This window comes from Neophocaena asiaeorientalis, unplaced genomic scaffold (assembly GCF_003031525.2).
Source record: "Neophocaena asiaeorientalis asiaeorientalis breed wild unplaced genomic scaffold, Neophocaena_asiaeorientalis_V1.1 scaffold332, whole genome shotgun sequence".
Lineage (NCBI taxonomy): Eukaryota > Metazoa > Chordata > Mammalia > Artiodactyla > Phocoenidae > Neophocaena > Neophocaena asiaeorientalis.
In genome coordinates this window covers 5,184,914-5,190,522 of record NW_020173111.1, presented here as the reverse complement: position 1 = coordinate 5,190,522, position 5,609 = coordinate 5,184,914, and positions in this window count along the sequence as shown.

Sequence of the window (5,609 nt, the reverse complement as noted above, 5' to 3'; positions counted from 1 at the left end):
CGCCTCCTCCCGCTCGGCCTGAACCAGCTGAGGCTCGCAGCAGCCCGCCCCTCCCGCCTCTCGGCCAATGGCCGCTACCACCCCCGCCCGAGCGCACAGGGCTACAGCTGACAGTCGGGAGGACCCGCCCCGCCACTCCCGAGAACCACCGCGCACGCCCGGGCCCGGCTGGCCCCTGGCCCCGCTCCGGCACCGCCCAGCCCTGCCCGAGGCCTGCCGGGACTTGTAGTCCGCGCCCCCTGGATCGACGCTCCCGCCGCGCCCCTTGCTTCCCCGGGTGGTTGCGACCTGACGCGCGCTCCGGGCGCCGGGGGCTGCACTAGCCTCCCCGCGGAGCAGTTCTGACCCGGCTGGTCCAGGTGCCCCCCACTCCGACCCTCTCGGGAAGAGCTGCCGGGGCTGCAATTTGGAGCCGAGAGAGGAGCCTGGATTGACTCTAAAGTCAACAAGGCTTGGTCCAGAGCTCGAAGTGGCCACCCCATCCTCTTCAGCTTCCGCCTCCCTGTGGAAACAAGAAACCACCTGGCACCGCCGAACTTCGCGGTGTCGGTGTATCTTCTGAGGCCTTCGGGACTTGGCCGGACAGTACCTGCGCTCTAGGGAGGGGGAGACCTGGACACGGGCGGCGTCGCCGTCACCCACTGGCTTGGCAGGACTGGCCTACTCATGGTCTTCGCCCCAGGACACCAGGAGGTTTGCGGTTCTGAGACCACACTTCCCTCCTTCCTGAGAAACGGGACGTTGTGTATACATTCTGAGCATCACTTTCCACCAGGCGCCACGCCGGACCCTGAAGAGGAGGACAAAGCGGTGTGAACCAGGGTTTCTGAAACTCCGCTGCAGCTCTGAGTCTCCGGAGCTTTTCAAAGTCCCCACGCCCAGTCAGCATCCCAGACCAATTGCATCAGAATCTCCCGGAATGGGATACAAAACATTCAAATTTTTTAAAGTTCAAGGGGTGATTGCAAAAGGACTCGAGATTGAGAACCAGAGAACTAAAATATCAGTGGAGACTGGCTGAGGAAACAAATACTCTAGTACCTAGAAAAATACTAGGCTTATTAGTTTGATGCCCAGAGGATTAACTGTTATTTTTGTTTTCACTTCTACATTGTATGAAAAACTTATCTCTGTTATTTATGATACTTAGGCAAGGAACTACTTAGAATGAGTGAGACAGAGCATGCCCTCCACTCCTCACTGGTGGTTAGCTCTCAGTTATTTGCCAGGAAAGATACCAAAGCGGGAATGATGTGAAGGATGGGCTATCCAAGCTTTATTCATTTTTTTCCCCTTACCATTTGTGTTACCGAACAGGTTTGTCTAATTAAGTAATGAACTCATGTACTTGAGGAGTCAACATACTTTGCCAAGATTCACACCAACTGATCGGCTCACTTTTAGCCTTTGCCTAAAAGATTTATTCTTTATATGGACGCTCCCATTCTGCAATGCTGCAACTGCACCTGCATGAAAATGAACTGCTTGGATGTTCTGTGGACCCATTCTGCACAACATCATACAGGATTTATCAATCAGCGGAGATGCATGACATATTGTGCCAGGATGGACATAGTGAGTAGTCATTTATTTTCTAGACTGGCTACAAAGATCATGCAAAATTACATGTATCAACAGGGATATATACATACATAGTATACCTGTAAGGGAAAAGAAGGGAAGGAAACACAAAATACAGGATTGTGGTTCTAGTGGAGAGGAAGGTTGGTTATGCTTTACATTTTTACATATATTATAAACATTTTTGTGTATTGATTTAATGCAGGTCGTGGGGGAGGGGAGAAGCTCCAGGACAGAGGAGTGAGACAATCCAGTGCTGAGATGGCTGGTCCTCTGCCAGTCCCCCTCCTGGTCAGCTAAGATAGCAGGGCTGCCGAGGTTGGCCTCCTGTGGGTCACCCAGAAGAGGGTTAAACAACTTGGAGGACGACAAGTTAGCCCATCTCATTGGACGTGTGAACTCTTGAGGGACCTGGAGAAGTCCCAGGGTGTATATGATTCGGTGCGTGGAGACAGCACCTGACAACATAACTGGGGTATGCATGTATCTTGGTAAAAACTCACCAGGCAGCTAGGAGAAGCCAGGCAGCCCTTTAGAAACTCAGCCTAGCAATCTCCTTAGCCAGGTCATTGAGTTCATGCAGCACATTTCTGATTTTCTGCATTACAGGAGGCACAGCAACACTATTCCAAACTTTCCTATATAACTGGAGTCTCCTTTACTCTCTTGGCTCCAGCTAACATTTTCCTTTGTTCCCTTAAGCCCTCACCACCAGCCTCCTACCCTGTCCCTAACACCCTCCCAGGGCCTTTCGACTCCTGCCTGCTACCCGGTCCCAAAGCCAATGCTGCATGTCAGGTGGCAGCAACACTCCACTTGCAGGTCTCAGCATCCGCCTGGTTATTTCTTGTTGTTTAACAAAGCATCCCAAAGTTAGATCTCCAAGCAACCACATTCATTTCTTTAGCTGCAGAATCAGAGGGGGAGGGGCTCTCCACATGGGGTGCACGGTCAAAGGGGGCTGGAGGATCCACTTCCAAGCTGGCTCATTCGCACGCTGGCAAGTCGGTGCCCACAGCTGGCTGGTGGGCTGCAGGCCTGAGTGTTCTCCACGTGGGTGGGCCTCCCCAAAAGCTGCTTCCCCTTGTGCCTGCATCCTACCAGCAAACATCTCAAGGGAAAGGAAACGAAAGTTGCCAGTTTCTTAAGACTTGAACCCCTAAATTAATCACAGTATCACTTCTGTCATGTGATCTTTTGGTCAAGAAATCAGAGAGGCCAAATTCTAGGGGAGGGGACATAGGCCTCACCTCTCAGTAAGACAATGTCAGAGAAGTTGGGGGCCAGGTTTTAAAACTGCCACAATCTGTAGTGTATTTTCATATTATAAGTGAGGACAAGAGACACAGCAAGACTAAAAAAGACTTCCCAAAGTTCCCATGGGGAGGCAGAGCCAGGAATTGGGGATTCTGTGTCTTACACTCATCTGACTACTCATTCATTCAGTGTGTATTTACTGAGCACCTGCTGTGTGCCAGTTGCGGTGCTAGGTCCCAGGGATGAAGTATGAAATGAGAGGCAAGGTCCCTCCCCTCTTACATACTTACATTTAGCGGGAGATACAGGGCCAGTTGACAGGTAATTACCCTACAGTGTAATTTACTCTGGCAGCCCAGAAAAAAAGCCTCTGTCCCAGATTTGGGGGCTCACGGAAGGCTTCTTAAATAAAGTAAGATCTTTGTTGAAGCCTGAAGAAAAAGGTGCTGTTGGCAAGGTGAAGGGCTGGCGGCGGGTCGACACACAAAGGAGCTCTTCCAGGCAGAGGGAAGAGTATCAGCTAAGATTCAGAGACAGATGACATGCTCAGGAACTAAAAGGAGCTCAGTATGGTTGGAAGGGAGAAGGAATAAGGGAAAGAGTATGAGGCGCAGGGTAAATGGAGAGAAATGAAGGTAGGGAGGTAGAGGAACTGCCTGATCATGATTGGCCTTATAAAGGATATCAAAGAATTAGAACTTAAATCCTGAGGGCAGAAGAAGCCATTGTAGGGTTTAAAGGAGGAGCTTGACATCGTCAGGGCCAGGAGGCAGAGGCCAGGTGGGAGCCTGCTGCAGTGTTTATTCTTTTTTTTTTTAATTAATTTTTATTGGAGTATAGTTGATTTACAGTGTTGTGTTAGTTTCAGGTGTGCAGGAAAGTGATTCAGTTATACATATATACACACTCCTTTTTAGATTCTTTTCCCATATAGGTCATTACAGAGTACTGAGTAGAGTTCCCGGTGCTGTACAATAGGTCCTTAACAGTTATCTATTTTATTTATTTATTTATTTATTTATTTATCTATTGGCCACACCATGCGGCGTGCAGGATCTTAGTTCCCCGACCAGGGATTGAATCCGGGCCCTCAGCAGTGAAAGCATCAAGTCCTAATCACTGGACTACCAGGATATTCCCTAGTTATCTGTTTTATATATAGTAGTGTATATATGTCAATCCCAATCTCCCAATTTATCCCTCTCCCCTCTTCCCCCCCTTGGTAACCATAAGTTTGTTTTCTACATCTGTGATGCAGTGTTTATTCTACATGAGAGGTGATACTGGCTTAGATAGGACGGAGGCTGGTGTGGTGGTGATGGCGATGGGGAGACGTGGGTGAAACTGAGACATATCTAGGAAGTAGAAAAATAAGACCTACTACTTTCTTGGGGGCAGAGAGAGGAAGGAGTCTAGGATGACTCAAGCTTTCAGGCTTGGGCAACTGAATGAGTATCATTTGCTAAAACAGGAAGAGGAATTGATCTGGAGAGAAGGATGATGAGCTCAGTTCTGGAGAAGTTAAGTCTCAGGAGTCCATTTGGATTCCATGTGCAGATTTCAGGGAGGCAGTTAGAGATACATTTGCAGATCATCAGCACGTACTTGGAAATCCCAAGGGGTCAGTGCCTAGGACCCTGCCAGGCACAGAGTAGACACTCAATAAATGTTGAGTGAAAGTGATTGACATCACTCACAGAGACATCGGTCAAGCATCAAAGGAAGACAAACCAGGACAGGACTCTGAAATGGACTTAACATTTAAGAGCCTGAGAGGATGAGAAAGGAGCAGCAGGAATGCAGAGTGTGGTGTTACGGTTGCAAAGGAAGACCACATTTCCAGAAGGAGGGGTGGTCACAGGGGAGTTTGAGAGTGGTCAGACAAGATGAGACCAGACTGCATCTTTCAAGCTAGCAGAAAGAAGGCTGCCAGCAAAGTATGGTCGTGCAGGTAGCACATTGCACAAGGCCAGTGGGTGCCATGCACATTGTGGACATTGCAGATTGGTGTGCTTGAGAGGACCGTTTTCTGACAGAGGGAAGCAAGTATCTTAAGGAAGGGATACCTTTTTCCAGTCCACACTGGAAAGGTCTGGTATGGGCTAACCACTGCCCTTGTTGGTGGTGGGCCCGGTGAGAAGACTTCAGTTTCAGTTCTGGGTAGAGATTTTGGTGGGTGGAGGCATAAATGGAAAGCAAAGAAATAGCGCTTGAGAGAGTGTAGACTCTGCTTTCTAGAAGTTTGGCTGTCAGCAGAAGATGAGGGCTAGGGATGTGTGGGGAGGGACGGCGAAACCGAAGGGGGAAGGGAAGAATCCATAGGGCTTTTTTTCCCCTTTAAATTATGCGGGAAAGGCTAGAACATGTTGAAATATTCCTAGGAAGGAACCAGTAGAGAGGAAGAGGTTGAAAACACAGAAGAGGAGAATGAGAGGGAAAGTAGGAGAGGGAGAGAGGGATTAGCCTTAAATTAGATGAGATGATCAGAGAAGGACTCTGAGCAGGGACACCTGAGTGAATCAAAGGAGCCAGCACTCCAGGGAGGGGGAATAGCCAGTGCAAAGGCCCTGAGGCAGGAAATAGCCTCCGTGTTTAAGGAACAGAAAGAGCTGTAGAATAGTGAATAGTGAACAAATATGAGAGAGGGGAGAATTGCAAAATCTGTGTCCACACAAGCATTAAAGTAAATAATGATAAATAACAAGAATTTACAGTATAGCACAGGGAACTGTATTCAATATCTTGTAATAACCTTTAATGGAAAAGAATCT